The sequence below is a fragment of the Triticum aestivum genome, chromosome 6A (genome assembly GCF_018294505.1).
Source record: "Triticum aestivum cultivar Chinese Spring chromosome 6A, IWGSC CS RefSeq v2.1, whole genome shotgun sequence".
NCBI lineage: Eukaryota > Viridiplantae > Streptophyta > Magnoliopsida > Poales > Poaceae > Triticum > Triticum aestivum.
In genome coordinates this window covers 12,809,529-12,820,910 of record NC_057809.1, presented here as the reverse complement: position 1 = coordinate 12,820,910, position 11,382 = coordinate 12,809,529, and the positions used below count along the sequence as shown (strand labels likewise).

The 11,382-nt window shown below is 43.9% G+C and overlaps 2 pseudogenes; one reads left to right on the top strand and one right to left on the bottom strand.

Annotated features, from left to right (window-relative positions):
* Positions 1-914: 914 nt before the first annotated feature.
* Positions 915-2,934, top strand: LOC123129297 (putrescine hydroxycinnamoyltransferase 1-like; annotated as a pseudogene).
* A 1,692-nt stretch (positions 2,935-4,626) lies between these two features.
* Positions 4,627-5,690, bottom strand: LOC123129296 (putrescine hydroxycinnamoyltransferase 1-like; annotated as a pseudogene).
* Between the last annotated feature and the right edge of the window lie 5,692 nt (positions 5,691-11,382).

Genomic DNA, 11,382 nt, shown 5'->3' with positions numbered 1-11,382 from the left:
TCAAATCAGCTCTAGCGGAGCTATAGCGAGCTATTTGTACATGAGACCATTTAGTGGCACCCTACTGAAAAGGCTACGGCGGGCTATAGCGAGGCTATTGCCGGCTGAAAAGTATGAATTTTACTTGTAATAATGTAAGTAATGTAAATTAATGTTGTTTCTACTCAAATATCATATGGGTCCAGCCAGGCAGGATCAATGTCTTCACCAAAATTTGATACTTGTTCTAAAAAAAGATCTAGAATTTGATACTGCTGGAAGAAACTATTAAAAACATTGAAGCTTGCCCCTAGTCTTTGTGTCAGGTTGGATTTAGCCTCCTTTGGATGTAGACCCTGATGGCCATCTCACCATTTACTCATGTATGATATTCACTAGTCCAGCATACAGTAGTCGTAGTAAGAAACATGTTGTCATTTAACCGAGACACTGAGGTAATAGTAGTTGACGATGGAGATGGGCCACCTTTGAGTATAAATGGATTAACTCTCCGTTTGAGATTGTGTTCACAGCTTGTGCTTTTTTCATATACTGGGCAGGCCTCCAGAAACCTGAGATGGAAGAGATGGTGAAGAGGGGCGCGGAGATGCTGAAAGAGAACACTGTAGTGAAAGAAAATGATGGGATCCCAAATCGCCATGAATGTCTCCATCAACTTTTATTTACCTTTAATTGTCTGGTCCTGGTTGATTCAGATCATATATCAAAAGAAGGATGCTTTTAAATAATTGCTGCGTGTGGAAAGCCATCCTTCTCCTTAAATAATTTGTAACCAGTAGTTAGCAGTAGAAGGAAAAAGAACGGGAGGGAGAGAGCTGTCTGTGTCATGGAAATTGAGATGCCCATATATGTCCCATAGTGTCAACAAACAACAGAGCTTCGCGATGCGCCCTCCTGAAGCCACTTAGGCTGATATGGACGTGCACGACCGGATACTATCCGGTCCAGATATCCTTGGGCAAGATCTCAAGCAGTAGTTCCGGAACACGTCGACAACCTGATCGAAAAGGATCGATCATGCTAATCGCGTCCGTGATGCAACGGGAGTACAAGGACCACCACCACACAGCTGCCTCCATCACGTTGACACCATCTCCGCCACGACAGAGGACATCGGCCCTCCCTGCTCATAGCCCGCGACTCCAAGTGCCAGATCTGACGGAACTGGCACCAACCCCCCCGCCATCACGCCGCGTCGGCCCATCCCGCCACCTTCGCCACGCAGCCGCCGCCGCGTCCACGCACGATCTTGCCCAAGGCCCGTCCGTTTGAGACGCTGCCGCAACGCCCTGCGGGAGCGCCACGCTCCACGCCTGCTCGCCACGTCCCGCGTCGTAGCCATCAGGGGAGGAGGGATAAGGGCCCCGCTGCTGCCGACGCCAACTGGGCTTCGCCCAGCGACGCCCTCCGGCAGCGGCAAGGGGAGGGGAGGCGGAGAGGAGGTGCGGGCGGTGGCGGCTAGGGTTTCTCCCAGCCGCCCGCGCGAGCGGCCCGGGCGATCCGCAAAGTCCTTTTGCCCGGAGCCAGGAGCTCCCTTGTGGCCTTCTACCCCATGGCCGGCCCCCTCAGGGTGGACGCCAACGGCAGGTTAGAGATACATTGCAACAGCAAGGGCATGCTTTTCCTTGTGGCTAGCTCCCATCTCACCATGGACGACTTTAGCGATTTGAAGTCATCACCAAGGCTGAGGAGGTTGTTTGTTCCCCAAATGCTCTCAACTGAGGCGTGTGCCACCCAGGTCAGTCTGATTCATACTTAAAGAGTTGTTTTTTATTTTTGTCCATCTTTCTTTCTTTCTAACCAACTCAACTATATTATATATAGTAGTGCACTGCTATACTATATATTACATACATGCATATAATTACAAGCAGCTAGTAATATGTGTACTGGCTACTGGGCATCATCGCACCATGGATGGCATTGCCACGTTCCACTTCTTCGAAACATGGTCAACTTTTTCGAGGGATGGCGACCGGGCTGTGATGAAGCTCCCCTACCTTGACCGCACCCAGTTGTGTCGCGTGACCCACCCGTTGTTCATCGACACCCTCTCCCTTTTTTGCCTCAAGATCAACCTATCGCAGCCCTGGGGCCAGTGGTTAACGAGGTTTTCACCCTTGAGAAGGATCAACTTTCCACCCTCAAGCATATCTGAGGTGGCTCCGGTGTTAGCACCTTTAGTGCCGTGAGCGCCCACTTGTGGCAGTGCATGTGTCTAGCCCGACGACTCCCACCAAACTCCATAATGCGACTCGTGTTCGCGGCCAACATCCGGCGTGCCATGACGCCACCACTCCCGGATGGTTACTTCGGCAACGTGGTGATAAACGTCAGTGTCGCCGATGAAGCGTGTGGCATTGCCTCGGGCAACCTGGCCTACATCGCGCACCGGATCAAGGACACCCTCGGCCGGGTGGACGACGAGCTGGTACGTTCAGCGGTCGACTACCTCGAGCTAGACCAAGCAAAGAGGGACAACAGCCCTGCCATAGGCAATCTGCCGGCTACGGACATGAGAGTGGTCAGCTGACTTGGCATGCCGCTGTACGACGTGGATTTCAGCTGGGGAAAGCCGTTGGCCTGCGCGCCGAATCGAACCGTGGAGGCTACGCACACCTGATTGACAGCGCGCATGGGGATGGCAGCGTGCACATCGTCATGTGTATAGACGCTACTATTCTCAAGGAGTTCAAGCGTTTGTTGTATGCCAAGTTCGAGAGCATGGTGTATTCCAAGTTCTAGCCGGCCGGAGCTAGTGTTTTCTCGCACCCCCGTTTCTCTTTGTGTTCTTCGAGCACCTCATATGTGCCGAGGACTATTATATTTTGATGGTCTCTATCGAATAATATAATGTTAGTTAGCCTAGATCAAATAGTTTGCATGTCCCAGAGTATTAGTGACACGGATGTTTGATGTTTCTAACCTATTGGATGTTTGTACCCTGATTAATAATCTTAAGCAACTTATACTAGGCTTATCCTAGTGAATTTACTCGTTCTAGTCTCAGGTGCAGAGTAGAGTAGTTGCTCGTGGGCTGCTCGATTTGTTTAGCGTGGTAAAGACAAATAATTCTAATGAAATGGACTTTTACGGGCTAAAGCATTTTTGGTTCATTTTATTTATTTATTTTTCGAAAAGGGGGGTCTCCCCGGCCTCTGCATCAGAACGATGCATACGGCCATCTTATTAACCAAATAACAAAAGGTGCCAACAAGGTTCCACAGTCTCCAGCCAAACGAAAAGCAAAGGATAAATGCCGCTCACACAGAGCGACAGGCGGCTAGATACAGAGACTAGCCGGAAAAAGATGCCACAACCAGCTGGCTAAAAATAGATAGGGAAACTAATTGCCTATCCTATTACATGACCGCCATCCAAACCGGTTGAAGATATCCCGAGCTACCATCTCCCAGCGGATAGATCCAGTAACCAAATGCTCCCTGGCCTCCATCGGAGTGAGTAGCGACCACGAACGGATCAGTGCCGTAGCTTGGAAAATAACCGGCAAAGAATGAATCCGTGATGTTCTGTTAAAAACCAAATCATTTCTGCAATGGTGCTCACTCTGCTCGGTTACCTTAGCCATGGGCCATGGCAACAAAGGTTAAATTATTGGAATCCATCTAATATACCGAGGAGGGGAGGAAGGTTGTTGAGCACTCGTTATGGCTCGGGAAAGAGACCGGCGAAAGGTCTGCGCTTTGGCGCCAGCACGGGTGTCTGTTTTCTCTTGATAATTTTGTTGTGATCATCTTTTTCATGCCAGGGCATTTGGTGAAAACCCATGTCCGCTATGGACTCCACAGCGGTGACACCCTGCGCGACTACCCTCTTGGGGCTCTGTTGTGCAGTCCATGTGCCCTGGGTCATGGTGCTGTGTCTCCTACTGGACTTTCTCTGCTCTTGCTCAGTGGCGTAGTCATGTAGTTTTTGCGCACTTAAACAGTTTTTCCGTGCGATTTATATTGTCCATTTATCTTTTGTTTTGATGTGTATGCGATCTTCGCCACTGATTCGTATCGATCGATCGTTTACTATCGTTGGTGCTTTATATATAAAGCAGGACGAAAGCTTGTTTTGAGAGAGGAAGCTTTTCATATATGTACGTATGTAGGTGACACCTTGTTGCACTGAAGTTATCAAATGATTCAGGTAGAGATGGGCCACCAAAACCATGTGTTCTATTTCCATCAACATGAGACACTCCGCTCAAGGGAAAGAAGGAAAACGATGAAGTTTGGTATCGGCACCAACTACTTCTGTTTGCCTTCAATTTGGTCCGGTTCTGGTCTCCTCTAAAGAAAAAGCACCTATGTCATCATAATATCTTGTGGGTTGGAGATTGCTGATCTGTCTCAAATTTATTTATGTTCCTTTAGGATTAGAGATCACTTGACCTATTACATGACAAAAGATGCTTGTGAAATGCGATCTTTTGCTGCTTATCTGCCTTGGCTAAACAATTGTCCATGTGCGTCTCCAATACACTCAAAGACACCCACATTATTTGATCTGGACTTATTTTGAAACTAGACATACACTTAGACAAAAACAGCTAAGGCACATACGATTGGAGATGTTCAAAGAAATAAAATGGAAGTGCATGGGACACTAGCCGGCCAACTAGAACTTGGAATGCAGCATGCCGTCAAACTTGGCATAAAACAAACGCTTGAACTCCTTGAGAATTGCAGTCTCTGTATAGATGACTAGGTGCACGCTATCATCCCCCTTTGTGCTGTTCATCAGGTGCACAGACCTCCACGGCTTGATTCAGCACGCAACATAGCCAGTGGCTTTCCCCTGCCGAAATCCAAATCATACAACGGCAAGCCAAGCCAGTTGACCACTCTGATGTCGGACACCGGCAGATTGCCTGTCGCAGGGGTACGGCAAGTTGTCCCTCTCTGCTAACGCTAGCTCAACATGGTCGACCGCCGAATGCACCAGCTCATCATCCGCCCGACTGATGGTGTGTTTGATACGGCACGCGACGTAGTCTAGGTCGCCGGAGGTGATGCTCTGTGCTTCTTCGGCAACACTTATATCTAATATCGTGTTGCCGAAGTAGTTATCTAGGGGTGGTGGTGTTATTCTGCTTCGGACGTAGGCCATGAACGTGAGGCGCTTTGTGGAGTCCGACGCTAGCCTCCGGGCTAGAGACATGCACTGCCACACGTGGGCGCTGAGGACACCGAAGGTGCTCACGCCAACGCCGCCGCACATGTGCTTAAGAGTGGAAAGATGGTCCTTATGGAGGGTGAAAACCTCAAGCTTGTTGACAACAGAGGTCTGGGATAGGATCATCTTGGGACAAAAAACAGAGAGGGCATCGGGATGAATAGCAGGGGGATCACGCGCATACAAGCGGGAGCGGTCATGGCATGGGAGATTCACCAAAGCCCGGTCGCCATCCCTAGTGAAAGTGGTCCATGTCTGGAGGAAGTGGAACATGGCTGTGCCGTCCATGGCGCCATGGTGCGTTGGCCGTCCCTAAGACCAAGCTGCCAAACTTCAAAAATGTCACCTACATATATGGATTTGCGGCACAAGTTTTTCATGAAGTATATGTCTGTATAACTACAATTGATTGTGTTAGAATGAATGAAAAACTGGCTGGGGCAGTGTTTGGGAAGAATTAAAGGCCCGTAAGAACAAACATGCCCTCCGATGGCAAGACAAGTCATTCCCATACTATAATGATCTATTTGCTCTATATGATGGTGAGTTTTAAATCCTTAACTCGAGGTACGGTTTGTCTTGTACAATGATCTTAAGTGAGATTCTTCTGGACATAATCCATGCAGGGCGCTACACTCAAGGAAGGAGTTGTCGTGGCATGGACTATTATGCAAACAAGGCCACAAAATTCTCTAAGGTCACTACATCATATTCGCAGCAGTTGGAAGGTCCCGAGGAGCATTTTTGCTCACCTACACCAAACCTACCTGCTCCTGGGGATTCGTGCATGCATACTGATACTGAAGAGGACAATGGAAGCACTGATTGGTTCTGCACAGATGATCCATTAGACCTAGAAGTTGTGAACTCAACTCAGGTGAAAGATTCCGTATTACATGTTCAATCACAAGATGCACTACCAACACATAGAAATTGTCAACCATCTCATTCTGCTCCTGAGCTTACTAGTGCTAAGCGGAGGAAAAGACAGAAGATTAATTCTAGTATTGATGATTCCCATGAGAGGTACCTGAACCTCAAAACAGAAGAGATGGAATGGTTTGCAAGCCATCGAGGAGAAGAAATTGGAGGATCCCTGTAGCATACAAAAATGCATTGTTGCACTTGAGGGGTTGCTGAATTTACAAATGGAAGATATGCTAAAAGCAGCTGACCTCTTCACCGTCAACAAGGACAACAGGGAAGTCTTCCTCTCGGTTTCAACTAATGCATTATGACTGGGATGGTTAAGAAATAAAATTCAAAACACCTAGTATACTTGCTATGGGAATATGCTCCTTGGAGAAGGCTTTTGTGTTAATTACAAAAGTGGCTTTGTATGTTGTTGCAGGCACTTGTAGTACTACTAATGCAATTTTAATGGTACCAAATTATCATGTAGTGCTAAGGTACTAGGATAGGAAAGGGTACGTGACTTTTGTGTATGTGTTCCTGGTTAGATGTGCTAGTACTAATGCAATGTTAAATGAAACTTGATCACAAATCCTTTTGATTGACTAGAATTACTTCCAGTACAAACCAAATTGTTTTACCTTTATTACATAGGGCTCATCGCCTTGCATTGTAGTCAGCCCACATTGCATTTGCCATGGCATCTCGCATGTCATTCCCAGCTTGCCGCATGCTGTCAAATAAGGGCACATCAACATTGTATTTGGTATCTCCATCTGGTACATCTTCCATATTGCTTTCATTTATATCTTCTGTACATCTGTCCGGTAATGAAATGTCACTATCATGTAGTCGTATGAAATTGTGCATCACACAACAAGCCATAGAAATATCAACCTGAGTGTCAATATCAGACGTAGCAGCCTTTAGTATGGGATACCTCTTTTTTAATATACCGATAATTCTCTCAACATGATTCCGAAGCTGAGCATGGTGGAGGTTGAACAATTCTTTGGCCTCTGCTGGACTTTTCCTTGTTCTTGCAAATGATACCTTGTTCCCCTATATGGAGCAATGAATTCAGGTGTGTTTGCATAGCTCGCATCTACAAGATAGAATTTACCAGGGTGTACACTAAAACCATGCTTAAGTGAGTCTTGTAGAACTCTTGCATCTGAAGCAGAACTCTCCCAACCAGGATGTACATGCACGAACTTTAGATCAAAGTCGCATGCGACCATGCAATTTTGTGACAGTCCTTGTTTTCTATTTCTATATGGATCTTGCTGTCCAGGTGGAATGGTCATGGGAAAGTGAGTGCCGTCAATAGCTCCAAGACAGTTCTGTAAATTTCATGCTGAAATTAGAGATATGCACACATCAAATTTCCCTACTATGAATTTACCATGTCAAAATAGAACATAAGTAGTACCTGAAAGTATGCAAATTTTCGCTGTCTTAAGATGCGATGTGGGTGTAAGGATGGCAAGCGTATGTAGTTGCATGATAGTGATGTTATCGCGTTAAGCACAACTCGAAGATAATAAACTGACCGTTGATCCACTATGTTGGAATATATCTTGCACCGTCCGATTGCTTGCATTCTTTGATATTGGGTATAGAAATATACCTACTTGCTCTTCCAGGGATACACATGTTCAGTCTGCAAGATTGCACTTCTCACACAATTTTTGAACTAAGGCTTGAAAGATCTCTCTCTCTCTCCATGTGGAATCGTCTTTGGCACAGGACCTCATGGCCGGCAAGTGTTTCATGCATGTATGTGGATCCTGTGAGGATGGATGTATGTATTGGCATTTTTGTGGATGAGCTACTGCCATCTAATGTAGGGTGTATGAGAAAAACGAATTCATCTTCATTTTCTGATCGCCTACGGTAGTTTGGATTCATTGGCTGTTACTGGAAACTAGCAAAGTGGCCTGCTCGATGCGCGGGCTAGAACTTCAGAAAGTTTATAATGAGCATATTATTTGATTTCTGAAAAAAAATCAGACGGAACTGTGAATATAAAATATCATTTCTGTAGTTACAAAAACAATACCCAACGAATAGTTGATTTACATTTATGAAGCGCATTTGTACTTTGGGATAAATGCAACTACATTTAATGTCAAAACTGTTATACAACATCATTCACTGGCACATTTCATTAAACAATATCAAGATACATAGGAGAACATAATTCGTATACATATATGGTTATCACAAATACTACAATAATTCTCCAAGTGTCCAAACATTCTCCCCCGACTTTGATTGCTCGTGCGGATAATAATCAAAATGATTCAAACAGTTTCAAATATCCAACATGCCGAGGTTAAATATAACTTAGAATAGATGATGCAACTCAGTACATGTCTTGCAAACTGTGCTAAAAGCATGACTTATTCAACCTCTTGCTTGGCATAAAAACACATTATCCTGAGCATGATCGGCACTTCTAACATTACAAGAGGTGTCCATGTAGTCTTTTGGCGAACATGCATGGTCAGTAATAGATAAAATACATGGTGGAAAAGATCCAAAATGTACATCACGTGAATAAACATATGTGTTCCCGGCAAAAGAAAGGATTAAACATATGTGAACCTAATTGAGCAGATAATAAATCTTTAGCTCTGTGTGACCTCTGCCCACAACAGGAAAAGATGCTTCTGTACTTTTATAACAACATGGTCACACGACACCAATATAAGATTAAAAATTGTCAGAAAGTGAATTCTCCTTCACAATATGTAAAAGTTGAATGCTAAGATTTAAGTGTAGTGCTTGCAGTTCTCCTGAAAATACCAATCTTTTGAATTTTATTTTGGCGTCGATACAACATCTTCTAAAACCATAGGGATCCCACTGCAAGTGTGATTTAGAGATGCAAGGAATAACAGAGCTTCTCCTTCGAAAAACATATGTTGGTCCCCAGTATTACCGTAACATGTATTACTTCAATATAAGAATAGCAAAATAATCTCGCGCACCTTCTAACTAATAGCAATGAATCAAAGCCTGCCACATTAAATATCAAAGACAATATGTAGGAGAAGCATAAAGAACATATAGAAGATACGTCTCCATGAATAGAGCTTCCGAATTAACTTACATAGAACATATCACATGTGAATAGTGTGTCATGTATATATCCTTACATGAAAACATTGAAAGTTTAGTAGCAAAATATATTATCCATCGAGAAAATTGCTACTTCTTGTGAGATCGTATTGTCATGCAATTTTCCTCTTCCACCTGATTTATAAGAAGCTCTAAAAGACTTGCTGTTTCTCTATCACCACTACTTTCAATTCTACATCCCTATTGGACCGAACACCAGTTCGATCCATGTCTTGCTGAAACACTGATATTGTCAAACCAAACTTATTCTCATGTCACTATTCAGTTCGTAATGTATTCCTATATTATAAGTTATTTAGAAAAATATTTTGATGTAAAGACATCCAAGATGGTGTGTATTCAATAAGGCTGAAGTCAATACAAATGGGAGGGATCATATTACATTCCAAGACGACACACTCGTCTCGTAGACTGCATAGTTAAAAAAATGACACCAAAATTTACAAATAAATAATGCACTCGGTAAGGGAGAAAAGTGCTTTTCAACATACAAAATAATTTTCTCAAAGCTACAGTAGTAAAATTTTCTATATAGGTTGCAGTGGAAAAGGTGAAGCGAAGCAAATATTAGAATATTGTCTTTGATGGTTGAGGCCCATTTATCTCATGTCCCTGTGCGGCCATGCAACTAAGAGCTGAAATCTTTCAAATGTGACGCAAGATAAATTACCAATGTCCGGCATATTAAAAGTATATCCCCTAAAATTTTAGACAAAAATGTTGATAATGGCAATGTAAACAATTGCGCAGTTTATTCTATTTGAAGGAATGGATGAAGCCTATAATATCTCACCTATCAGCATGAAAAATCTGATAGAATTGTGACATGAACTCCACACACTTGTGTAGGTTTATTTAAAGCTTGCAATGCAGATCATGCAAATGCAATTAACATGTCCATCACTTGAAAAGTAGGGAAAATAGAAATGAAATTAGTAAAGTTACAAGGATAAAATTGATCATGAAATATTCTCCTGAAAAAAAGGTACCTAGTTATGGTGCGATTATATCAACACTTTCGTTCCTTCCGATAAAATGGAGAGAGAGAGAGAGAGAAAGAGAGAGAGAGAGAGAGAGAGAGAGAGAGAGAGAGAGAGAGAGAGATGTAGCATTCATATGTATATATACTGACTGCTTGCTTGAAAATTTATATCAGAGATGCTCCCTTTCTTCCATGTGAACTAATAATGTACACCGTCAACATGAATATCAAGGCCTCTAGTTCAGTATTCAACTTAAGCACCATAATTTTATTTATTATTTGCATGACGACACAGTAGGTAGGTCAGTATATTTTGATGTGTTGGGTGGAATGTATGACTGAGAGCGTTTTTTATCCTCGGTGAGGCTGCTTGGGTCATGTGCAACATACGACCTGAGAGTATGACACAAACTATCAAGCACTATCTACAGCGTTCAGGTGCTTGTGTCCTCGCATCACTAAAATTCCATTACATACACGTGCATGTACACTACACATCTCATGTTGGCCTGTTTTTCAAAGATTTTTTTCTGAATCCATGAAATCATTAATTGACCAGTAAAAAGAGAGAGAAAACATGTGTATCCAAGCCACTGGAGCGTCTACACATGCAGCCATACTGGATCGATGTCCACGTGCTCCAGCTATGTGGGGTGCATGCTGCAATTGTCCTCCTCAACCTCTACGGCTGCATATGTTTCCAAATATTTTCGGCGGCAGTCTGCCCTTTTTTTTTTGCAGGCGGCAGTCTGCATCTTTGATAACTTGACACTAAAATAAACTAAGTAGAGGTGGGTTTATACCTGATCCTGCATCCAGTGAACTGTCTACACAGTCGACTCACGCTGGTTTGATAGATACATGAGAAAGGAAGCAAGATTTTTACCCGCCTTGGAGAGTGCTCTACTTGCTCAAAACCTGAGCTTTCTGCAAGGACAATTGTAGCCTTAGCCAAATGACATGATCGTTCCCTGTGCTAGCTTCGGCAATTGAAGGAAGAACTATTCCCAAATCTCTTGGTCAGATCATCTGCAAAGTTCCATCCCGCCATGGATCCTGCAGCCCATCGCTGTCATGTTGCTCTTCCCCCCTTCCTCTGCATCATGCTTCTTTCCTTCTATAGTCCCTGCTACCTTGCCAGACGACCTTCTGTAGTC